Source organism: Ovis canadensis, chromosome 4, assembly GCF_042477335.2.
Source record: "Ovis canadensis isolate MfBH-ARS-UI-01 breed Bighorn chromosome 4, ARS-UI_OviCan_v2, whole genome shotgun sequence".
Lineage (NCBI taxonomy): Eukaryota > Metazoa > Chordata > Mammalia > Artiodactyla > Bovidae > Ovis > Ovis canadensis.
The window spans coordinates 14276123-14303996 of record NC_091248.1 but is presented as its reverse complement, the minus strand read 5'-3'; positions in this window follow the sequence as shown (position 1 = coordinate 14303996).

Here is a 27874-nt window from a genome sequence, read left to right as displayed (position 1 = left end):
GAAACCCAGCCTCAACTCAGCTCAGTCCCAAGACTGTACATGAGAAATATGTTTGAGAAAATAAAAGATGAAGGATTCCAGAAAACTGGAATCTATCATAAGGACCAAATGGAAATTCTGTAAGTGAAATACCTAAATTATGATTAAGAGCTCATTAGATATACCAGAAGAAAGAACTGGCAAAATGGAAAACAAGGCAATAGAAAATATCCAAACCAGAAGCACACAGACCAAAACTTACTGAAAAATACAGAAAAAAACATAACGGATGTGTAAAACACATGAAAATGTTTAGGATTTACATAACTGGAACCTTAAAAGAGGGAAGAAAGAATAAACAGAGGCAATATAAAACAAGATGATGGTCAAGAATTTGTCAAAACTGATTAAAGACAACCCATAGATTCAAAAAGTTACGCAAATCCCCAGAAGAATACATACAAAAAATACATCTAAGCATATCTCATTGAAACTGTGGAAAACCAAAGAAAAATATAGTAAAGGGGAAAAAAGATACCTTACGTTCAACAGAACAACTACTGCTGGACTTTGGAATGCTAGAAAACAGCAGAATGACGTATTTAAAGAACTAAGAGAAAACAACTGCTCATCATAATACTATGGTCAGCAGAAATACCCTTTAATAAGTGAAGGCAAAGTAAAGACATTTTCAGATAGGCAAAAACAGAAAATATACTGTCCCAAACCTACACTAAAAGATAAAAGTAATCTAAGATGAAAATTCAAAAGGAATTAAAAGCCACAAAAGAGGTGACTATGTGGGAAAACAGAAATGAATATTCTCTGTAAAAACAAAAAGTAATGCCTTAAAAGACATATAAAATACAAAATAATTATGTGTAATAACAAAATGATAAAGACAGGGGTCAGAGGAACATTAATGGGAGAGTGATCAAAGTTATTATTTTTATTTCAATATTGTAAGTCAAGAGTACATATCATAATTTCTGGGGTAAGCAATAAAAGAATGCACACCTAACTAGGTAATCAGAGAGAAAAATACAATAATACAAAAGAAGTCAAGACAGGAGAGAGAAAAAGAAAAACAGTTTCGAAAAACTGAAATTGAATAATAAGATGGCAGATATTAACCCAAGCACATCACCAATTGCATTATATATAAATGAACTACCGACTACATAAGAGATTAAAATTGCTAGACGAGGTACTAAAACAATTTGCTGATAGCAATGTAAAATGAGGCAACCACTATGGAAAACAGTTTGGCGACTATTCAAGCAGTTAAACATAAAACTGCCACATGACCCAGCAATTCCACTCCTAGGAATACACCCCAAATAATTTTAAATCATGTCTAAGCAAAAACAATCCTGCTTATTTAACTTATATGCAGAGTATATCATGCGAAATGCCAGACTGGACAAAACACAAGCCAGAATCAAGACTGCCGAGAGAAATATCAATAACCTCAGATGTGCAGATGACAGGACCCTTATGGTAGAAAGCAAAGAAGAACCAAAGAGCCTCTGGATGAAAGTGAAAGAGGAGAGTGAAAAAGTTGGCTTAAAACTCAACATTCAGAAAACTAAGATCACAGCCTCCAGTCCCATCACTTCATGGCAAATAGACAGGGGAACAATGACAGACTATTTTGGGGGCTCCAAAATCACTGCAGATGGTGACTGCAGCCATGAAATTAAAAGACACTTGCTCCTTGGAAGAAAAGTTATGACCATCCTAGATGGTATATTAAAAAAGCAGAGGCATTACTTTGTCAACAAAGGTCCATCTAATCAAAGCTATGGTTTTTCTAGTAGTCATGTATGCATGTGAGAGTTGAACTATAAAGAAAGCTGAGTGCTGAAGAATTGATGCTTTTGAACTGTGGTGTTCGAGAAGACTCTTGAGAGTCCCTTGGACAGCAAGGAGATCAAACCCCTCTCATAAAGGAAATCAGTCCTGAATATTCATTGGAAGGACTGATGCTGAAGCTGAAACTCCAATACTTCTGCCACCTGATGGGAAGTACGGACTCATTGGGAAAGACCCTGATGCTGGGAAAGATTGAAGGTGGGAGGAGAAGGGGACAACAGAGGATGAGATGGTTGGATGGCATCACTGACTAAATGGACAGGAGTCTGAGCAAGCTCTGGGAGTTGGTGATGGACAGGGAGGCCTGGCATGCTACAGTCCATGGGATTGCAAAGAGTCAGACATGACTGAGCAACTGACCTGAACTGAAGCAAAAATGTATATATGAACGTTCATAACAGAGTAGTGTTAATATAATAACCAAAAAGAGCAAAATAAAAGCAAAGCAAGCAAAGGAAAGAAAATAATAAAAAGGAGAAGTCAATGACACTGAAATCAGAAAATCAATTTTTTTAAAAAAAAAATCACTCAACCCAAGAGCTGGTTCTTTGAAAACTTCAGTACAATTGATAGGGTTCTAGTACGAATGATTTAAAATGACAGAGAAACACAACCAATATCAAGAATGAAAAAGAGGGTATCACTGGAGACTGTACTGACATTAAAAATATAATAAGGAAGGACTTCCCTAGTGGCCCAGTGGTTAAGAATCCGCCTGCCAATGCAGGGGACACAGGTCTGATCCCTGGTCCAGGAAGATCCCTCATGCCTCAGAGTGACATGCCCATGTGCCACAACTACTGAAGCCCACACACTCTACAGCCCAGGCTCTGCAACATGAGAAGCCACCACAATGAAAAGCCTAAAACAAAGAGTAGCCCCCATACTCTGCAACTAGGGAAAGACTGCACACAGCAATGAAAACCCAGCACAGCCAACACTAACATTCACTTTCCAATAAAAATGTTAAAAATATATAATATGACAAACAACTCTATGCATATAAACCAGACAATTTAGATGAAACAGACCAATTCCTCAGAAGTCAGACTACCAAAATTCACCAAAGATGAAACTGATAATCTGAACAGTCCTATATTCAACAAATTGAATTTGTAGTTTAAAATCTCCTGAAAATAGATATTCAGGCCTGATGCTTTCCTTGGTAAAATCTAACAATTTTAAAAGAATACCAATTCTACACAATCTCTTTCAGAAAACAGCAGAGAACTACTCCAAACAAATCCTATGAAGTCCGGATTACTTAGTATTCAGTTCAGTTCAGTTGCTCAGTCGTGTCCAACTCTTTGAGACCCCATGGATTGCAGCAAGCCAGGTATCCCTGTCCATCACCAACTCCCAGAGTTTCCTCAAACTCATGTCCACTGAGTTGGTGATGCTATCCAACCATCTCATCCTCTGTCAACCCCTTCTCCTCCTGCTTTTAATATTTCACAGTATCAGAGTCTTTTCAAATGAGTCAGTTCTTCGCATCAGCTGGCCAAAGTATTAGAGTTTCAGCTTCAACATCAGTCCTTCCAGTGAATATTCAGGACTGATTTCCTTCAGGATGGGCTAGTTGGATCTCCTTGCTGTCCAAGGGATTCTCAAGAGTCTTCTCCAACACTACAGTTCAAAAGCATCAATTCTTCGGCACTCAGCTTTCTTTATAGTTCAACTCTCACATCCATACATGACTACTGGAAAAACCATAGCTTTGACTAGACGGACCTTTGTTGGAAAGTAATGTCTTTTTAATATGCTGCCTAGGTTGGTCATAGCTTTTCTTCCAAGGAGTAAGGGTCTTTTAATTTCATGGCTGCAGTCACCATCTGCAGTGATTGTGGAGCCCCAAAAAAATAAAGTATCTCACTGTTTCCCCATCTACTTGCCATGAAGTGATAAGACCAGATGATATGATCTTATTTTCTTATTTTCTGAATGTTGAAATAATCTGAATAAGAAAATGATCTTATTTTCTGAATACTGAGCCTCAAGCGAACTTTTCCGCTCTCCTGTTTCACCTTCATCAAGAGGCTCTTTAGTTCTTCACTTTCAGCTGTAAAGATGGTGTCATCTGCATATCTGAGGTTACCAACATTTCTCCCGGCAATCTTGACTCCAGCTTGTGCTTCCTCCAGCCCAGCGTTTCTCATGATGTACTCTGCATAGAAGTTAAATAAGCAGGGTGACAATATACAGCCTTGACATACTCCTTTCCCAATTTGGAACCAGTCTGTTGTTCCATGTCCAGTTCTAACTGTTGCTTCCTGACCTGCATACAGATTTCTCAAGAGGCAGGTCAGGTGATCTGATATTCCCATCTCTTTCAGAATTTTCCAGAGTTTGTTGTGATCCACACAAAGGCTTTGGCATAGTCAATAAAGCAGTCAATAAATGTTTTTCTGGAACTCTCTTGCTTTTTCGATGATCCAATGGATGCTGGCAATTTATCTCCGGTTCTTCTGCCTTCTCTAAAACCAGCTTGAACATCTGGAAGTTCATGGTACACGTACTGTTGAAGCCTGACTTGGAGAATTTTGAGCATTAGTTTACTAGCCTGTGAGATGAGCACAATTGTGCAGTAGCTCAAGCATTCTTTGGCGTTGCCTTTCTTTGGGATTGGAATGAAAACTTACCTTTTCCAGTTCTGTGGCCACTGCTGAGTTTTCCAATTTGCTGACATACTGAGTCCAGCACTTTCACAGCATCATCTTTCAGGATTTGAAAAAGCTCAAATGGGATTCCATCACCTACACTAGCTTTGTTTGTAGTGATGCTTCATAAAGCCCACTTGACTTTGCATTCCAGGATGTCTGGCTCTATGTGAGTGATCATACCATCTTGATTATCTGGGTTGTGAAGATCTTTTTTGTATAGTTCTTTCTATGTATTCTCGCCAACTCTTCTTAATATCTTCGGCTTCTGTTAGGTCCATACCATTTCTGTCCTTTATGGAGCCAAACAATCTTGCTATTCCAAAGAATAGCAAGGAGAGATAAGAAAGCCTTCCTCATTGATCAGTGCATAGAAATAGAGGAAAACAACAGAATGGGAAACACTAGAGATCTCTTCAAGAAAATTAGAGATACCAAGGGAACATTTCAGGCAAAGATGGGCTCAATAAAAGACCTAACAGAAGCAGACGCTATTAAGAAGAGGTGGCAAGAACAGACAGAAGAACTCTTTAATATTAAAGCAAAACATAAGTGTGTTAGTCACTCAGTCATATTTGACTCTTTGCAGTCTCATGGACTGTAGCCCAACAGTCTCCTCTGTCCATGGAAAGCTCCAGGCAAGAATACTGGAGTGGGGTGCCATTCCCTTCTCCACGGGATCTTCTTGACCTAGGGATTGAACCTGTGTCTCCTGCACTGCATGCAGATTCTTTACTGTCTGAGTCACCAAGGAAGCCCAACAAAGATAATACAAAAGATGAAAACTATAGACTAATACCACCCCCTTAAAAATGCAAAAATCCTTCATAAAATAGTAGGAAATCAAGTCCAAAAATATATTAAAAGTATTACACAGCACCACAACTTAGTAGGATTTGTTCCAGAAATCCAAAGCTGGTTCAATATTCCAACATCAATGTAATCCACCAAATCAACAGGCTAACATAACAAAGAGAAAAATCACACAATCATGCCAAATGATGCAGAAAAAGCATTCATGATTTAAAAGTTTTCAGTAAACTAGATATAGAAAGTAACTTCTTCAATTTGATAAGATATATATACAAAAACCCTATAGTAAACATCATACTTTGTGGTGAAACACTGGATTTCTATCTTCAATGTTGGAAACAAGGGAAGAATGCCTAGTCCCACCACTCATATTCAGTAGAGTACTAGAAGTCCCATCAGCACAAAACAAGAAAATAAAAAATGTAGAGATTGGAAAAAGAAAACTGTCCCTATTTGCATATAACATTACTGTCTACATAGAACATCCCAAGGAATATCAGAAAAAATGTTAAAATTAGTAACAACAACAAAAAACTAATAAAATGCATTAGTCCTAGAATGAGTAAGTTCAACAAGGTTGCAGAATACAAGAAAAACATACCTAAAAATTTAATTTCTGTATACAATTGTGTTTTTATATATAATGAACGTGTAGAAACAAAATTAAAACAATAGATTTATAATCACACGTATTTTGTAACAAAGAAACACCTGGGTATATACTTAACAAAACACATGTGGCTTGTATGCTGAAAACTATAAAATGCAGATGTAATCAAGGAAGATATAAATAAATGAACAGATACATGTTTTATCAGTTTGCTAGGACTGTTGTAACAAAGTCCCTCAAAATGAGTGGCTTAACCAACAGAAATTGATTGTGTCACATTTCTGGAAGCTAAAAGTCTGAGAACAAGGTGCTAGCAGAGCTATACTCCCTCTAAAGGTGATAGGGAAAGATATATTCCAGGTATCTTTCTAAGCTTCTAGTAGCTCCTTGGCTTGTGGCAGTACACACCTAACCTTCACACAGCATTCTCTCCATGCTTCTACATGTATCTTCCCTCTATGTGTACCTGTGTCCAAACTTACCTTTTAAAAGGACACCTGTCATATTGGAACATGAGTCCCTCACTGCTTCAGTATAAATCTGTCTTAACTAATAACATTTAGAACGGCCCTATTTTCAAATAAGGTCACATTCTGAGGTACTGGAGGTTAGGGCTTATTAGGGGGACTCAAGGGACTCCCCTGATGGCTCAGACAGTAAAGGATCTGCCTGCAACATGGGAGACCCAGGTGCAATCTCTGGATTGGGAGACCCCCTGGCCAAGGGAATGTTTACCCACTCCAGTATTCTTCCCTGGAGAGAATTCCCTGGACAGAGGAGCCTGACGGGCTACAGTCCATGGGGTCACAGAGAGTCAGATATGGCCAAGCGGCTAACACTTTCACTTTTCAGGGGGACTCAAGTCAATTCATAACAACACTGTTTATGGATTGGAGATTCAACATCTGACCTCTAGATTTAATAACATCTCTGTCAAAATCCAGTAACACTTTTAGTAGCTAGAGACAAACTTATTCTAGATTTTATATGAAAAAAAAAGTAGAATAAATGAAACAATTTTGAAAAAAAAAGTGGGAAAAATCTTACTATCCAATTTTAAGATTTACTGTATAGCTAACAAAAATCAAGACACTGTGCTAATGGTGGTGAAATAGGCACAAAGATCAACAAAACAGAATAGAGAACCCAAATATAAATCTGTGTAAGGACAGATAACTGATTTTTGAGGAAGAAGCAAAAGCAGTTAAATGGTGGAAGGATAGATAGCCTTTCCAACAAATAGCGCTGAAGCTAGTGGATATTCACAGGCAAAAAAATGAAACTTACTTTATACAAATTAACTCAAAATTGATCATAGATTTAAATGTGAGACATAAAGCTATAAAACTTCAGAGAATTTGCAGACCCACTGAAGAGTTCTTATAAATGACACCAAAAACACAGTCCCTAAAAGGAAAAAAAAAAAACTTGGTAAACTGGACTTTGTTAAAATTTAAGACTTCTATTCTCCTAGACTTTGTTAAAAGGATGAAAAAGCAAGCTATAGACTAAACTATTTACAAACTACATTTCCAACAAAGGATTTGTATCTAGAATATATAAAGAACTCTCAAAGCTCAAAAATAAAAAACAATTTGACTGAAAATGAACAACAGACATGAACAGACATTTTATCAAAGAAGATATATAAATGGCACATGAAAAGATGTTCAATATTATTAGCCGTAAAGGAAATGCAAATTGAAATCATGTAAGATATCACATCATCTGAGAAAAGCTGAATAAAAAATAGTGAAAATAACAAATGGTAGTAAGAATGCTGAGAAAGTATGTCTCTCATGCACTGCTAGTAGAATGTAAAATGGTAGAACTTGTATGGAAAATAGTTTCTTAAAAATTCAAATACATGCTTATCATATAACCCAGCAATCACACTCCTGGGCATTTATTTACCTGAAAGGAAAATGTATGTCTGCACAAAAACCTGTACATGAAAATTCATAGCAGCTTTATTTGTAATAGCAAAAAGCTGGAAACAACTCCATTATCCTTCAATGGATGATTAAACAAATTGCAGAACATCTCTATAATGGATACTACTCAGCAATTAAAAACAGTCACTACAGGTGCATGAAGCAACTTGGATGGATCTCAAGGGTATTATGCTAAATGAAAAAAGTCAATCTCAAAAGATTATATATGATTCTATTTATATAACATTCTTGAAATGACAAAATTATAGGGAAGGGGTTGCCTGGGAATAGAGAAGGGTGGTAGGGAGAAAGGAAGCACAAGAAAGATGTGGTGATAAAAATAGTTTTGTATCGTTTTGGTGTTTTGTTTTCTTTTTGCCACGCTGCGGGTCTTATGGGATCTCAGTTCCCCAACCAGGGATCTGAACTCGTGCCCCCTGCAGTGCAAGCACAGAATCCTAAACACTGGACTGCCAGGGAATTTCCACAGAATCTTAACCAAAGTGATGGCTACATGAATTTATACACGTGATAAAAATGCAAAGACAATAAAAATACATGTACAAAAATGAGTACATATAAAAACTGGTGAAATATGATAAAGGGCTAAAGAGTATACCAATGACAACTTTTCTTTTTTTTCTTTTAGATCACCTGTACCTTTAAAAAATTGTATTTATTTACTTGGCTGTGCTGGGTCTTCATTGCTAAGTGCAGGCTTTCTCTACCTGAAGTGAGTGGGGGCTACTCTCTAGTTGCGGTGTGCAGGCTTCTCACTGCAGCAGCTTCTCTTGTTGCAGAACACAGGCTTTAGGGCATAGAGGCTTTAGTAGTTGTGGTACGTGGGCTTAGCTGTCCCGAAGTATGTGGGATCTTCCTGGATCAGGGATCAAGCTGGTGTATCCTGTACTGGCAGGAGGATTCTTAACCACTTGACCACTAGGGAAGTCCAACATCCCAGTTTTGATACTAATAGCTATATAAGATAGCAAGACACACACCACCACCACCCCCTACCCTGTCCCCAGTGAAACTAGCTACAGTATATAGAATTTCTACACTACTTTAACTTCCTGAGCTGGTGCTGCTGCTAAGTTGCTTCAGTCCTGTCCAACCCTGTGCAACCCCATAGATGGCAGCCCACCAGACTCCCCCATCCCTGGGATTCTCCATGCAAGAACACTGGAGTGGGTTCCCATTTTCTTCTCCAATGCATGAAAGTGAAAAGTGAAAGTGAAGTCACTCAGTCTTGTCTGACTCTTAGTCACCCCATGGCCTGCAGCCTACCAGGCTCCTCCATCCATGGGATTTTCCAGGTAAGAGTATTGCAGTGGGTTGCCATTGCCTTCTCCCTGTGAGTCTATAACTATTTTAAAGTTTAGGGACTCCCTGGTGGTCCAGTGGTTAAGAATCCACCTTGCAATGCAAGGGACATCAGTTCAATCCCTAGTCTGGGAAGATCCCACATGCCACAGGGTAACTGAGCCAGTGGGCCACAACTAATGAGCCCGAGCTCTAGAGCCTGGAAGTTGCAACTATTAAGTCCATGCTCCACGACTACTGAAGCCTACACACTTTAGAGCCTGTGGCCTGAAACAAGAGAAGCCCCTGCAACGGAGAAGCTCTTAAACCACAACTAGAGAAGACTGTGCACAGCAACCCAGTGCCACCAAATAAAAAAAATTCAAAGCTTAAAAATGCATTATGTTCACATGCTGATGTATGTATAGACATCATACATATAAGCATAGGTATGCCTTAAGTACGTCTCAAACTTGCTTAGTCCTCAACTATACAATACCAACTAATCTGATATTGATATGTTACCATGGTAGTAAACCCTCCATTTGTGAGCCCCACCATGAATTATAAAACTGACTTGAATCACCATTTTGTGCTGCTTGCACTGAGTATAAGGTTTTAAGTGTATGCTTCTGTCACTCACTAGCTGTAAGTCTCTAGTGCTGTGTCTCAGCTAGCATTGATGGACACTCACTACAGGCTGGGCAGTGTCCTAAGTGCTTCACACACCTAACTTAATCTTCTCAACAATCCTACAAGGTAGGTACTATCATTCAGTTCAGTCGCTCAGTTGTGTCCAACTCTTCGCGACCCCATGAATCGCAGCATGCCAGGCCTCCCTGTCCATCACCATCTCCCGGAGTCCACCCAAACTCACATCCATCGAGTCAGTGATGCCATCCAGCCATCTCATCCTCTGTCGTCCCCTTCTCCTCCTGCCCCCAATCCCTCCAATGAGTCAACTTTTCCCATGAGGTGGCCAAAATACTGGAGTTTCAGCTTTAGCATCATTCCTTCCAAAGAAATCCCATGGCTGATCTCCTTCAGAATGGACTGGTTGGATCTATCATTAGTCATACCGTTTTATAATAAATGTGAAGAAAAGAAGACATAGAAAGTTAAGTAGCTCGCCAAAGATCACACAGCTACAAACACAGTCCCAAGAGTTAAACCTTGGCATTCTTATCCAGAGCCCTTGAGCTTATTAACCAGTTTGTTCTCTGTAACCTCTCTAAATTTCAGCTTTTCCTCTATAAAATGGTGTTAGTATATATAGATGTGTTTAGGAGATCAAACCAGTCCAGTCAACTCTAAAGGGAATCAACCCTGAATATTCACTGCAAGGACTGATGCTGAAGCTGAAGCTCCAATACTTTGGCCACCTGATGTGAAGCGCCGACTCACTGGAAAAGACCCTGATGCTGGGAAAGACTGAGGGTAGGAGAAGGAGATGACAGAGGATGAGATGACTAGATGGCATCACCGACTCAATGGACATGAGTTAGAGCAAATTCCGGGAGATGGTGAAGGACAGGGAAGCCTGGCATGCTGCAGTCCATGGGGTTGCAAACAGTCGGACATAACCTAGCAACCAAAGAACAACAATATATACAAATAAGAATATATAAAATAGGATACAGCACCTAGTAAATGACAGCTTAAAAAGAGATTAGGAAAGAGTTACAAATTAATAAAGCTGCAGAAGGCCTGTTTGATGGGCATGAGGACCCCTACTCAATTCCCTGTGCTCAACTACCAAGTGAAAACATGAATTGTCAACTGGAACGGTGTTTGTAAAAAGCAAAATCAAACATGCATTAATCTCTAAATCATGATTCTGGGTGAAAGAAACCAGACATAAAAAAGTAGATACTATATGTACATTCATATAAAAGTCTAGAAAATGAACACTAATCCACAGTGACAGAAAGATCACTGGTTGCTTACAGCAGGGAGTCAGTCAACTCAAAGGGGCCGAATGCAATGGGCACAAGGAAGCTTTTGTAGTGTAGTAGTGTTAGTCGCTCAGTCGTGTCAGACTCTTTGCGACTCCACGGAGTGTGGCCCACGAGGCTCCTCTGTCCATGGGATTCTCCATGCAACAATACTGGAGTGGACTGCCATTCCCTTCTTCAGAGGATCTTCCCAATCCAGGGATTGAACCTGGGTCTCCTGCATTGCAGGCAGATTCTTTACTGTCTGAGCCACAGGGAAGATCCCTAGGAAGCTTTTGAGGTGATGGAAATGTATGATATCTTGATAGTGATGATGGTTTCACAGATATATACTTCTGTCAAAACTCAAGCTGAACACTGTTAAATGGGTACAAATCATACCTCAATAGAGTTATGTAAAAACCAAAAACATTAATATTTTTCAAATAAGCAAACTGCCTTGATTATAACTCTTAACAATTTTTAACTTCATCAAATTAAAAATTAAGTGTTAGCCAGCATACTGCCAAGTTGAGAATATATATAAGGAACACACACTATCAAAGCTCTATAAAGGAGGAAAAAAGAATCTTCAGCTGATAAAATTTTTAAAAGATTCTTACTGAGTATTCCCCTAAGCAGCAGTACTTTTATTCACTAAATTAAGACCAGGGTATATGAAGTTTACAAACTGAAAAATAACTTTCTAAAATTAAATTTCTGGTTTCTTCAACAAAGGTGCAAGACCAGGAACCTTCTATTCTTTGTTCAAATTCAAACCAACCAAGCCTTTGTGCTCCTATTCTTTCTTCTTTGAAATTTCCATTCCTGTTACCATAGGAACTTGCTAGCTGACAAGCCTTCAAGCATAGCAACAGCCCAAGCTTAGCAAGGATTGTGAAAGGGGAACAGAGTCAAAGGCCAAAATTTGACTCATGAGAATCAGAATTCCAATCTTTGTCACTCTACAAAGGATGTGATAACCATAGAAACTGTATCCTACTGGGTTTGGGACTATTATGACTAAATTCATTAAATGTGAAACCAAATGTGGAACAGCCTTGAAAATTCAAAAATGATATTCATTCTATTTTAGATCCAAATTAGAGTAAGAAATTATTTTTAAAAAACCTTTTAGAATAATTTTATGTAAAATGAGACCTTTAAAAACTTTTTTGTAAGAATAAAATTCTAAAGAGAAAAGGTCTAAAACTTTAAGAATTACTTTATATATATATATATATATATATATATATATATATATATATATATATATATATATATATATATATATATATTCTACTGGATTGGGAAGCCATGCCCTCCTCCAGGGGATCTCCCCAACCCTAGGATCAAACCCACATCTCCTGCACTGGCAGGTGGTTTCTTTACCACTAGTCCAACATGTATATTTTGCCACAATTTAAAAAAAAAAAATCTGAGGAATATTATGTATAAGTGCTACTATGAAATGGCCAGGATATACTGTTAAGTAAAAAAGCAAGGTAGAGAAAACAAACAGTATGATACTATATCAAAAATGCGTGAAAGAATATATAGCTATACACAGATATTATACAGACATTTTCTACAATTACTATAATTTTTAATGGAAGGATAAACAAAAAGCTTTAAAAAAACAACTACCCCCAAGGGAAGGAAAGAATAAGATTAGGATTCAGCTGGTAAAGAATCCACTTGCAGACTCCGGTTCAATTCCTGGGTCGGGAAGATCCCTTGGAGAAAGGATAGGCTATCTACTCTAGTATTCGTGGGCTTCCCTGGTGGCTCAGATGGTAAATAATTTGCCTAAAATTCAGGAGACCTGAGTTTGATCCCTGGGTTGGGAAGATTCCCTGAAGGAGGGCATGACTCCACTCCAGTGTTGTTGCCTGGAGAATCCCCATGGACAGAGGAGCCTAATAGGCTACAGTCCATTGGGTCTCAAAGAGCCAGACTTGAATGAGTGACTAAGCACAAACACAGTCCAGAAACTAGACTCCTCTGAATGTACCTTGTTGTATATATCAAGTTTTTAAACATGATTATAAAATTAATTTAAACAAAAAAAGAAAATTTTAAGTTGTTCCTAAAAACCAAAATGAAAAACAAACCTAAACTGTGTATTGAGATAAACCAAACAGAGGAGTACTTAACTATAAAACACAGTAATCTCACTGCACATCCTTGGTGAAATACATCCTAAGGACATAAGAAATACAAAGAAACCTTACAGTGCTTTCAGTAATGATACTGATATTATTCTGAAATTATGTAATATCTGTAAATCATAAGGTTTCAGTATGAGAAGAAACAAAAATTCTAAAATATTAAATAAAAACTCTCCAATACTATTTAATTACAAGTTATCAGTATAAACTCATGCTGAACTTTTCTTTTTTAAAAAAGTATTTCCTAGCTCCATCTTTGAAGAGACCTATAAACTACTAAACTAGTATAAATAAGCATAGCACCCAGATAGCAGTCTGTAAAAATCCGTGAAAATTCTTTCCACCTAAAAGGAACCAGCGCTCCCTAAAGAAAGTGATAATTCAAGTTCTGAGGCAGAATTTTATAAATGAGGTTGGATCATACCAGAAAGCAAGGAAGCTATCAGAAACCACTAGGGTAGTATCAAAAACACTTAGGGGCTATCTTGAAGAGGTGCTCACTATCAAAAACAGAACAAACTGAGCCACAACAAAATAGTAACTGCAATGGACTGAAACATATAAAATATGGTAAAAATCCATGAGTTCATAATGATACTTGGAAAGGAGAACAATGATATTTGAAAGGAGAAAGATCTCATTAGTCACTTTTGAAAGATTCTTGTGAATCAATTATCCTAAAAACTAACAAAGAACAGTTGCATATTTACTGTCTTTTTTATATAAACTGAACGTAAGAGTAACTCAATAGTCCAATAATCAAAATGAGGAAGTTTCTGTTTATAAAGTATTCCAGATGAGAATTGAAGAATGACAGAGTATCACCATTTTACAAACCCCTAATAAAATTCTTGAACTAGGGAAAGATCGATGGCTGCTAAAATAATACAGAGCAACAAGCAGATATTACACTGCTTTGGAAGTCTTCTTTCAAAACAAAAACAGACAGAGAAAGTGTGAGAAAGTAAGGAAGTGCCCCATAAAGGGAGAGTTATGGAGGTACGTCAGAGACATAAGGAACCAACTGAAAAAGCTCCCACTGGAGCACGTGCCACACTGAAGGATCTGCATAATGCAACAAAGATCCTGTGGGCCACAACTAAGACTTGATGCAGCGCAATAATAAAAAGTAAATATTTTTTTACAAAATATATTTAGAACTTTTAAAATTTCGATATTACTATGGAGAAACACACATGAACCAGGCCTCAGTTCCTGTGGTCACTCTGCTGTGTGTGGGCAACACTAGTTAGAGGCTCTTGCTGGACAGAGACTGTGTGGGGGATTGAGATATGCTTGGGAGCTCTGCCAGTCAGGGCCATGCTGCTGGTGCTGCTATCCCTTAGTCATTAACCGACCTTTCCTCCCCACTGGTCCCTGACCAAGAGACAGATTCTATCTGTTCCTCTGTCCCTGAATGTGGAGATTCAGTCATTGTAAAGATGCAGTTCCCCTGAAGCAACCCTCAAGACTTGTGCAATGCCTATAACCATGTTTTCTGAGTGTTTCAGAGGTAGACTTTAATGGTGCTGTTCTTATTTACATATTTTTTTCAAATACTTTTGCACACACTTGCTGCTTTACACAATCACTCTGAAAATGCTGTCCCTTTAAACCATGGATCAAGAAAGGTGACAATTCATCAATGTAATTGGCTTTTAAAGTAATAAAGTCATCTCTGATTTTAAAAGTAAGTAAATAAAATGGAGAAAAAAAGAAAAAAACACCACAGGGATGCAAATGGCAAACTGAAGTCTGAGAAAATCTGTAGGGTAAGTGTGTTACAAGAAAAAAGGAAGAGGGGAAACAGAAGGAGAAACTATAAATTAAGAGACATATCAGTTCAGTTCAGTCGCTCAGTTGTGTTCGGCTCTTTGTGTCCCCATGAACCGCAGCACGCCAGGCCTCCCTGTCTATCACCAACGCCCAGAGTCCACCCAAATCCATGTCCATCAAGTCGATGATTTCATCCAACCAGCTCATACTCTGTTGTCCCCTTCTCCTCCTGCCCTCAATCTTTCCCAGCATCAGGGTCTTTTACAATGAGTCAGCTCTTCACATCAGGTGGCCAAGGTATTGGAGTTTCAACTTCAACATCAGTCAGTCAAAGGAACACCCATGACTGATCTCCTTTAGGACGGACTGGCTGGATCTCCTTGCAGTCCAAGGGACTCTCAAGAGTCTTCTCCAACACCACAGTTCTAAAGCATCATTCTTCTGAGCTCAGCTTTCTTCACAGTCCAACTCTCACATCCATATGTGACCACTGGAAAAACCATAGCTTTGACTGGACAGACGTTTGTTGCAAAGTAATGTTTCTGCTTTTTAATATGCTGTCTAAGTTGGTCATAACTTTCCTTCCAAGGAGTGAGCATCTTTTAAATTTCATGGCTGCAATCACCACTGGCAGTGATTTTGGAGCATAAAAAAGTAAAGTCTGACACTGTTTATTGTGTCCCCATCTATCTGCCATGAACTGATGGGACCGGATGCCATGATCTTCGTTTTCTGAATGTTGAGCTTTAAGCCAACTTTTTTGCTCTCCTCTTTCACTTTCATCAAGAGGCTTTTCATTTCCTCTTTACTTTCTGCCATAAGGGTGGTGTCATCTGCATATCTGAGGTGACTGATATTTCTCCCGGCAATCTTGATTCCAGCTTGTGCTTCCTCCAGCTCAGCATTTCTCATCATGTAATCTGCATATAAGTCAAATAAGCAGGTGACAATATACAGCTTTGAAGTACTCCTTTTCCTATTTGGAACCAGTCTGTTGGTCCATGTCCAGTTCTAACTGTTGCTTCCTGACCTGCATACAGGTTTCTCAAGAGGCAGGTCAGGTGGTCTGGTATTCCCATCTCTTGAAGAATTTTCCACAGTTTATTGTGATCCACACAGTCAAAGGCTTTGGCACAGTCAATAAAGCAGAAATAGATGCTTTTCTGGAATTCTTGCTTTTTCGATGATCCAGCGGATGTTGGCAATTTGATCTCTGGTTCCTCTGCCTTGTCTAAAACCAGCTTGAACATCTGGAAGTTCACGGTTCATGTATTGCTGAAGCCTGGCTTGGAGAATTTTAAGCATTACTTGATTAGTGTGTGAGATGAGTAGCCACCATAGTCAACAAAAGAGTCCAAAATGCAGTACTTCAATGCAATCTCAAAAACGACAGAATGATCTCTGTTCATTTCCAAGGCAAACCATTCAATATCACGGTAATTCAAGCCTATGCCCCAAGGAGTAACACTGAAGAAGCTGAAGTTGAACACTTCTATGAAGACCTACAAGAACTTCTAGAACTAACACCCCAAAAAGATGTCCTTTTTATTAAACAGGACTGACATGCAAAAGTAGGAAGTCAAGAAACACCTGGAGTAATAGGCACATTTGGCCTTGGAATACAGAATGAAGCAGAGCAAAGGCTAATAGAGTTCTTCCAAGAGAACACACTGGTCATAGCCAACACCCTCTTCCAACAACACAACAGAAGACTCTACAAATGGACATCACCAGATGGTCGACACCAAAATCAGATTGATTATATTCTTTGCAGCCAAAGATGGAGAAGCTGAATACAGTGAGCAAAAACAAGACCGGGAGCTGACTGTGGCTCAGATCAGGAACTCCTTATTGCCAAATTCAGACTGAAATTGAAAAAAGTAGAGAAAACCACTAGACCATTCAGGCATGACCTAAATCAAATAAGCAGGGTGACAATATACCGCTTTGAAGTACTCCTTTTCCTATTTGGAACCAGTCTGTTGTTCCATGTTCAGTTCGAACTGTTGCTTCCTGACCTGCATACAGATTTCTCAAGAGGCAGGTCAGGTATTCCCATCTCTTTCAGAATCTATGGTTTTTCCAGGAGTAGTGAGAAACAGATTTAAGGGACTAGATCTGATAGACAGAGTACCTAATGAACTATGGATGGAGGTTCATGACATTGTACAGGAGACAGGAGTCAAGACCATCCCCAAGAAACATATCTATTGAATGTAATGCATGAACCCTGATTTGAAAAGCCAACTATTAAAAAACTGTGAAATTCTAAGTGTAGTTTGGGCTGCCCTCGTGGTTCAGATGGTAAAGAATCTGCCTGCAATTTGAGAGACCTGGTTTCAGTCCCTGGGTTGGGAAGATCCCCTGGAGGAGGGCAGAGCAATCCACTCCAGTGTTCCTGGCTGGAGAATCCCATGGATGGAAGAGCCTGGTGGGCTACAGTCCACGGGGTCGCAAAGAGTAGGACATGACTGAAAGACTAAGCATACCACAAGGATAATTTGAACATTAATTTGAAACATATATTTGAAAACACTGAGGAAGTGATATGTTTACATATTTTCAAAGAGTCCTTACTTTATAGAGAAATACAAGGAAATATTTATGGATGAAATTATGGTGTGTGGCATTTGCTTCAAAGTAACCCAGGTACATGTGCAGTCATAAATGAAATACGACTAGTATGAGTTGATAGTTTTTGCACCTGGATGATGGGTATATGATGTTCCATATATGTCCACATAACTGAAATCTTCCATAATAAAAAGTTGCAGGGAGAAAAGGCTAAAATTTGAGTTTGGATAACTAGGAAACTAGTCCAAACATGCTTTGTTCTTAATGAGCCATAAAGGATACCAAGAATGTTCAGGCTTTGAGGATATGTTTCCACTAGGATCTATGCACCTGCCAGTTTCTCATGCTATAAGAAAATAGTTAATGAGAATTACGAAAGAAAACAGGAAATGGGGGCACGTAGAAACCATCTCGGGAGTTTTTTTTTTCTCTGATTATCCTACACAGGTTTAGTTTCAAAAAAAAAAAAAAAAGGCAATCAACCTCCCAAAGAAATTAAAGACTGCTTATTCCACAATCTAACTAAAATTAAACAGACTGACAGGTAACAAAGAATGATGCTCTGTATTTGAAGAGCATTTTAACGTTAAAGTTCTTTAAAATACACATAAATTGTACCATTTGATCTTAACAAAAACTTTGTAAAAAAGACAGGGAAAATACTTCCTAAAAGAAACAGGCACAAGGGAGTCACAATATTAGGTAGTGGCAGAATACAAGTCTTCTATTCCTGTTTTAGTGCTTCTTTCAATAAACTGTACCCGTCCTATTCAACGGGGCTTAATTATTCAATATAGGAAAAAAAAAAAACCTGCTCAGATTTCTTTTATTACTGATAAAGTCGTAAGTAGCTGATAACATGTAGGTTCATAAAAATAGTTACTGACATTTGTTGTCCATGTTGGACAGCTCCTAAAAATGTACTTGGCAATTTCAGTTCAGTTCAGTCACTCAGTCATATCCGATTTTTGCGACCCCATGAACCACAGCACGCCAGGCCTCCCTGTCTATCACCAACTCCAGGAGTCCACCCAGATTGATGGCCATCAACTCAATGCCATCGAACCATCTTATCCTCTGTCGTCCCCTTCTCCTCCTGCCCTCAATCTTTGCAGCAGCAGGGCCTTTTCAAATCAGTCAGCTCTTCACATCAGGTGGCCAAAGTATTGGAGATTCAGCTTCAGCATAAGTCCTACCAATGAATACCCAGGACTGATCTCCTTTAAGATGGACTGGTTGGATCTCCTTGCAGTCCAAGGGACTCTCAAGAGTCTTCTCCAACACCACAGTTCAAAAGCATCAATTCTCCAGCACTCAGCTTTCTTCACAGTCCAATTCTCATATCCATACATGACCACTGGAAAAACCATAACCTTGACCAGACGGACCCTTGTTGGCAAAGTAATGTCTCTGTTTTTGAATATGCGTTCTAGGTTGGTCATAACTTTCTTTCCAAGGAGTAAGCGTCTTTTAATTTCATGGCCGCAATCAACATCTTCAGTGATCTGGAAGCCCAGAAAAATAAAGTCAGGTACTGTTTCCACTGTTTCCCCATCTATTTGCCATGAAGTGATAGCACCGGATGCCATGATCTTTGTTTTCTGAATGTTGAGCTTTAAGCCAACTTTTTCACTCTCCTCTTTCACTTTCATCAAGAGGCTCTTTAGTTCTTCTTCACTTTCTGCCATAAGGGTGGTGTCATCTGCATATCTGAGTTTATTAATATTTCTCCTGGCAATCTTGATTCCAGCTTGTGCTTCCTCCAGCCCAGCATTTCTCATGATGTACTCTGGGTATGAGTTAAATAAGCAGGGTGACAATATACAGCCTTGACATACTCCTTTTCCTATTTGGAACCAATCTGTTGTTCCATGTCCAGTTCTAACTGTTGCTTCCTGACCTGTATATAGGTTTCTCAAGAGGCAGGTCAGATGTTCTGGTATTCCCATCTCTTGAAGAATTGTCCACAGTTTATTGTGATCTACACAGTCAAAGGCTTTGGCATAGTCAATAATGCAGAAATAGATGTTTTTCAGGAACTCTCTTGCTTTTTCCATGATCCAGCAGATGTTGGCAATTTGATCTCTGGTTCTTCTGCCTTGTCTAAAACCAGCTTAAACAACTGAAGTTCTTGGTCCATGTATTGCTGAAGCCTGGCTTGGAGAACTTTACTAGCACGTAAGATGATTGCAATTGTGCGGTATTCTGAGCATTCTTTGGCATAGCCTTTCTTTGGAATTGGAATGAAAACTGACTTTTCTGGTCCTGTGGCCACTACTGAGTTCTCCTTATTTGTTGGCATATTGAGTGCAGCACTTTCACGGCATCATGTTTCAGGATTTGAAATAGCTCAACTGGAATTTCATCACCTCCACTAGCTTTGTTTGTAGTGATGCTTCCTAAGTCCCACTTGACTTCACATTCCAGGATGCCTGGCACTAGGTGAGTGATCACACCATCGTGGGTATCTGTGTCATGAAGATCTTTTTCGTACAGTTCTGTGTGTTCTTGCCACTTGTTCTTAATATCCTCTGCTTCTGTTAGGTCCCTACCATTTCTGTCGTTTATTGAGCTCATCTTTGCATGAAATGTTCTGTTGGTATCTCTAACTTTCTTGAAGAGATCTCTAGTCTTTCCCATTCTATTGTTTTCCTCTATTTCTTTGCACTGATCGCTGAGGAAGGCTTTCTTATCTCTCCTTGCTATTCTTTGGAACTCTGCACTCAAATGGGTATATCTTTCCTTTTCTCCTTTGCTTTTCACTTCCCGTCTTTTCACAGCTATTTGTAAGTCCTCCTCAGACAGCCATTCTGCTTTTTTGCATTTCTTTTTCTTGGGGATGGTCTTGATTCCTGTCTCCTGTACAATGTCAATTGTACATTGAAGACAATTGTACTATATCCTGTACTTGGCAATTTAGACAGTTCAAAATGGTGTGAGAAACTCAGGAATGAGTAGTCTTGTTTCTATCAAAAGCCACAATATTCAGGGAAAACACAGACATCAAGTTAAGAACTTAAGAAAAATTTAATATGTTTATGTGTGTATAAACGTACGTTTTGTAAATAAGAGAAATAAACATACTAACATACTAACAAGGATCTTTTCCCCAATTTAATAAATGGACATTCACCCCATTTATTTGAACATGTTCCAATTTCAATCAAAGTATTGAGGAGGAATTTTCTATACATAATGAAAGAACACCCAACTTGTTGATTGTGAACAATAATAAGCAAATTTGAAATAACCCAAATTCTGTGATTTCTCTCCTGGCATCTTTAGCTCAATATCATATATTATTTCATTCGAAGCACTCATTTTGATTTCACCAAACATCAGTACAGGAATGAACTCGAGGCAGGCTTGAAGCCTGGGTCTGCTGAAAGATGCTATACCTAGGAAATGTCTTTCAACACATCCAGTCCCACAAAGAACACTCAAGAATGTGTTGGGGTTACCTGCTCCAATTATTTGCTCCCACTAAAACCTGCCAAGCTGATCCAAAGTTCCTGGATCAGAGACAGGAGGGTTTCATCAGCAGACAAGTCCTTGTAAGGATCTAAGAATTCTTACTTCTATCTGCAAGTATGCTGTGCTGATTGCTGAATTTCCATATTCTTTGCTATTACAGAAACTTGACACTCCCAGACTGTCAGGAGACTCTGTCAGTGGCATCACTGTCCTGATATGATGATCAAGCCAACTATCCCCACATCACTTCATATCACCAGAGCTTTCTCTTACTCATCTAGGTGCTCTCCCTAGAATGAGTGAAATTCAAAAAGATGCAGTCTCACTGCCAACAAAATGTCTAGCCTATATGGGCATGTTTGAAGAGAGGACAGAGACAGCTCACCATGCCACCATTATGAAAGCCCACAATGAGAGATGCAAATTCATATGAAACAAATACATCGTTTTTCTAGTACTTTCTCTTTAGGGTCACTTAGAAATGAAATTTGGAATAGAATTAACACTTGTGGATCATCTATTCTGCATCATGGATTGTGCTAGCTACTTAAATCTCTCATTTAATCTTAATAGCTATTCAAAGTATTTTTGTTATTAGTGCCTTTTCACAAATGATTTTCACAAACATGTTGAAGTGAAGTGAAGTGACTCAGTCGTGTCCAACTCTTTGCCACCCCATGGACTGTAGCCTACTGGGCTCCTCCGTTTATGGGATTTTCCAGGCAAGGGTACTGGAGTGGGTTGCCATTTCTTTCTCCAGATCACAGAGATGTTAGGTGACTTAATTTCAAAGTCTGAAAACTACTATGTGAAAGAGGCAAAGTGAAAGTGAAGTCACTCAGTTGTGCACGACTCTTTGCGACCCCATGGACTATAGCCCACCAGGCTCCTCCATCCATGGGATTCTCTGGGCAAGAATACTGGAGTGGGTTGGCATTTCCTTCTTCAAGGGATCTTCCTGACCCAGGGATCGAACACAGGTCTCCCACATTGCAGGCAGATGCTTTAACCTCTGAGCCACCAGGTAAACCCAAATCTTTATGACTTATTTCTTACAACTCTATTTGCTTTCCAAAGGAGTTATACTGACTTAAAATGATACCAGAACCAAAGATATTTCTCCTTCATTTTTTTTTTTTTGGTGAGAGAATTGGGTAGTTTTAATATCCAACAGGGACTACCATGCCTGGAATCAAATTCCTATATTAAAACAATATGCATTTTCATATACCCAATCTAACAGCCTATACCAAATCTCCCCTTACCAGTTAGACTTTGTATAGTCAGTGGAAGAGCAGAAATATTTTATTCAACCTCTACAATATTTTCAAATATTTGGACTATACAAGCTGCCCTCTAAGTTTCAAAATCTATGAATAATAATCTTTCTACAAAATTTTCCAGATTTATGTTACTTTACTTGGAAGTACTAAACCTTTGAATTTTACTATAAAATGAAGATTCCAAAACACATAGTATTCAACTTGCTGAAAGCACAGTAACAAAGGATTAGAGACTAAATTAAAAAAAAAAAAAAAACAAACAACTTTAAATTCTATGTATTATGTAGCTATATTAATATGAGAATATGGGAAAATGGTAAAAGCTATCACTTTAAGAGAACTTACTCCAAAAGTACTGTGACAAGTACTTTATAAACGCTTCATTTCATATTTGCCAAAGTGTTAACTCTATTTTACAAGCAAAATGACAATAGTAAGAAAGCTCAAGTAACTTGCCCAAAGTAATACAGATAGAAAGTGAAAGTGGTAGCTGCTGCTGCAATTTATACAATTCCAAAACCTTTACCTCTTATCGTCACGGTTTACAGCTCCTTAATTTCTATGCATCAATGCTGTGAAAGTGCTGCACTCAATATGCCAGCAAATAAGGAAAATTCAGCAGTGGCCACAGGACTGGAAAAGGTCAGTTTTCATTCCAGTCACAAAGAAAGGCAATGCCAAAGAATGCTCAGACTACCATATAATTGCACTCATCTCACACACTAGTAAATTAATGCTCAAAATTCTCCAAGCCAGGCTTCAGCCATTACGTGAACCATGAACTTCCAGATGTTCAAGCTGGTTTTAGAAAAGGCAGAAGAACCAGAAATCAAATTGCCAACATCTGCTGGATCATGGAAAAAGCAAGAGAGTTCCAGAAAAACATCTATTTCTGCATTATTGACTATGCCAAAGCGTTTGACTGTGTGGGTCACAATAAACTGTGGAAAATTCTTCAAGAGATGGGAATACCAGATCACCTGACCTGCCTCTTGAGAAACCTGTATGCAGGTCAGGAAGCAACAGTTAAAACTGGACATGGAAAAACAGACTAGTTCCAAATAGGAAAAGGAGTACGTCAAGGCTGTATATTGTTACCCTGGTTATTTAACTTCTATGCAGAGTACATCATGAGAAACGCTGGGCTGGAAGAAGCACAAGCTGGAATCAAGATTGCCAGGAGGAATATTAATAACCTCAGATATGCAGATGAAACCACCATTATGGCAGAAAGTGAAGAGGAAATAGCCTCTTGATGAAAGTGAAAGAGGAGAGTGAAAAAGTTGGCTTAAAGCTCAACATTCAGAAAACTAAGATCATGGCATCTGGACCCATCACTTCATGGGAAATAGATGGGGAAACAGTGGAAACGGTGTCAGACTTTATTTTTTTGGGCTCCAAAACCACTGCAGATGGTGACTGCAGCCATGAAATTAAAAGACGCTTACTCCTTGGAAAGAAATTTATCACCAACCTAGATAGCATATTCAAAAGCAGAGACATTACTTTGCAACAAAGTTCCGTCTAGTCATGGCTATGGTTTTTCCAGTAGTCATGTATGGATGTGAGAGTTGGACTGTGAAGAAAGCTGAGCACCGAAGAATTGATGCTTTTGAACTGTGGTGTTGCAGAAGACTCTTGAGAGTCCCTTGGACTGCAAGGAGATTCAACCAGTCCATTCTAAAGGAGATCAGCCCTAGGTGTTCTTTGGAAGGAATGATCCTAAAGCTGAAGCCCCAGTACTTTGGCCACCTCATGCGAAGAGTTGACTCATTGGAAAAGACTCTGATGCTGGGAGGGATTGGGGGCAGGAGGAGAAGGGGATGACAGAGGATGAGATGGCTGGATGGCATCACCGACTGGATGGATCTGAGTCTGAGTGAACTCTGGGAGTTGGTGACGGACAGGGAGGCCTGGCGTGCTGCAATTCATGGGGTCACAAAGAGTCGGACGTGATTGAGTGACTGAACTGAACTAAAATACTGTAAACCCACCAGCCTAAAGGGTGAACCAAAGAATCCATTTTCAAAATCATGTTATCTTTAATATTTACTAACTGAATTATGAATATTATTATAGTCTGCTCTTTAAAGTCTTGTTATCAAATAACAGAAAAGATGTAACCATAACTTAGAATATTTAAATTCTGAAAGGCTATTACTTCCCCAGTTCTAATGCTTCAAATTTCTTCATAAAAGAATAATATCTGAAAACTAAGATGAGTAACATTCCCCAAACATGAAATCTTCAATCTATCTGAGTCTGAACCTAAATACATATCTTTTTAATGTACAAGATGCAGTTAAAAATAACATATTAGTTTCTCCTGTTATTTATCAAACACATTCATTAGACTGATTAAAAGGGCGATACAAGAATAATTTTCTATGACATGCCAAATAATAGATGAAGTCTTACCTCCATTGCTAAAGCTGTTCTCTGTTGGTCATAATGATTCAGAAGATTGGGCATGAAGGCAGTTTATAAGGCAAATCTTGGCACATCCTCAAGGTAATAGGCTCAAAGAAAACAAACTGTGCCCACCTATATGGCCCACAAACATAGTCAAGGGCCACAGACAGAAGATAATCCAACTAATAGCCATGCTTTCTCTATTGAATGAGATTCAGATGATCAGGCCTACTCAATATGTATTTTAGATCTTTGTACAACTGCAGGTCTCAGCTTGAAAGTACTTCTTCTATTTTACTGTTAAGTTCTTCAAACAGAATTACTCTTTGCACCTTCAGAGGTTTGCTAGCTTAGTCTCACAAAAGGCATTTGTTTTTGGTTTCACAATATGGGAAAATGACATCATCTTGCCTCTTCTTTTCATTTTATTACATCGGGCACCATCTGGCCAACTTGTCAAGCTGCTAACAACCACATTCCCAAACAACAGATTCCATGCTAGGAGAACAATTATTTCTTCCTTTGACTGAAATATCTGAAAAATAATTTTTTAAAAAAATTGGGAGAAATTAGCAATTTCCTCTTAAAATATTACAGGCTTGATATTAAAACTTTGATTAGCTCAGTAAAGTTGCAGGATACAAAAGCGGTATACAAAAATCAGTTGCGTTTCTACACACTAACAATTAGCTACTAGAAAGAGAAATTTTAAGATACTGCCTTTGGGACTTTCTGGTGGTCCAGCGATTAAAACTGCACACATCCACTGCTGAAGCACCAGTGCACTCCCTGCTGGAGAACTAAAATTCTGAATGTCGGGAGTGTGGCTAACAACAACAATCACAAACTTTGATGAGAGATACAATACTGCCTTACAGATAAAATACATGGGTATTTCATAATAAAAATACTATAGTTTTTCTACCTTATCATTCTTGCTATAGATATACCAAAGAATCCATAAATAGCATTTAAAGGTACTGTTTCCTCCATCAGTTGTTTATATAAGATATAGTTTAATTTCCCATCTATAATGGTAGTTTTTCATTTGTCACAAGACATAATTGATCCATTTTGAAAAATTTGCATACTCTTGTCCTAAATTTTATTTAAATATCTGGCACAGTTAATAACAAGTTATTTAAATTTTATTATATATGTTTTAATCATTAAATGATTCAGTAGATGGTATCTGTGAAAGGTGTAAAATATAAAGAAATCAAAAGATATGGATTCAAGCCTTTTCCCAACTATGTGAATCACTTAACTTCTCTGAGCTCAGAATTGTGTCTTTCTAAAAATTGCACCTCCCTATCAAAGATGGTATATGAGTGAATTATAAAATAATGTACTCTATAAAAGGTAAAGCAACATCAAACTTCAGACAGTTTTAGTACTGAATTATAGTAGATACAAAGACTTACTTCTATCAACCAATAATGAACTGGCCAACAGAAGATTCTAAAAGTAGTATCGGGACATTTTCCCAACAATGCTTCATCCTTTTAAATAGTACAAAAATTTAGTACCTAGATAAGAGAAAATGTTTGACCAACAAATGCTTCATTACACACAGTCAGGCTGCAGAGAAGAGTCAACCCTAGAAAGTTACAGTGTGGCATATGAACGATTTCCAGTTAAAGAGTTTACACCAAGTTTCAGAGTCTGACTTGGCACTGCCTTTCCTGGGGGCTTCCCTGGTGGCTCAGATGGTAAAGAATCCACCTGCAATGCTAGAGACATGGGTTCGATCCCTGGGTTGGGAAGATTCCCTGGAGGAGGAAATGGCAACCCACTCCAGTATTCTTGCCTGGAGAATTCCATGGACAGAGGAGCCTGGCAGGCTACAGTCCATGGGGTTGCAGAGAGTTGGATCCAACTTTCACTTTCACTTTTTTTCTAGAAACAAAACTATGCACCTCTTTTGGGGCTGGAAGGGTAGGTAGAGTTGGAGGCAGGAGTGGTAGGAAAAAAGCATATTATAAAACTATCATACTTGCATTTGGTTTTGTAATGATGTTAAATCTGCTTTTACTTTATTTTCGTTTCACGGATGTCAAATATTTCTATTTGAAGTACACAACCTCGGCTGGGAAAACATGAGAAAGCCAGTTCAGAAATTCTCAAGAGACCCAGGTAAACAGGACAACTCAAATAGTTATTAGGGCCCGTGACAGCTTAGACCCTGAGAACTTGAACCGGCTTGGCTAAAGCAGAGAAACTGTCCTTTGTGCACTACCAATGACTGGGACCTCTGCATCCCAAGCTTTAATTACTGGGCAGAAAAAACTATTTTGAGACAGTAAAGCCATGACTGAATCTTCCCAATTTCTCCCCCAAGCATATGGTCTTGAATAGAAGAAGGGAAAAGGAAAGTCTACAACTTTAGGAATTAGGAACACCAAACTTACAAGCAACCTCTGCCTCAAACGTCTAATCTCTCTAATATTGAAATCTCTAAATCAGAAATATTTGTTAAAACTTCTTGGCCTGCCATATTTTTTCCTCCTTCAAGGTGGGCCCAGAAATGTGATGTCTGGCTATGGAAAAGTGATATTAAACACAGTCATGTATATTTAAGCTTAATTATCATGCAGCACGGTAACAATTATGCATATCATTAAATGTGTCAAATAAGCCCTGAAAGCTTTATTTGGCTACAGTATCGAAACATCCATATAAGTTCCTTTTTTGTAGTTTGCTGCTTATGTGGCATGTTCATCTGCTTGCAACTTTAAAAAAAAATAACAGGAACACTGCTCCCTACTGAATATGTATATAACAATGAGAATTTCAAAAATTTCATTTAGACTATTTTTCAAGCAGTATGGGTTCCAAATTTACAGTTCAAAGATTACCATACAAAACTTGAGGAAGCAACAAAGTAATATTGAGTTTTTTAAACTAGATGAGAAACCCCCTTATACTTCTGTCTACTCTATTTTACTTGTTTTTCTCTCAGTTATTCGTTTTGCCTCATTTACAAACAATGCTTCTCACAGACTTACAAAAGTGCTTTCCTTTATGTACTTTAACATTCAAATTTCCATATATCAAAACATTTTTGTAAACTTATTTTT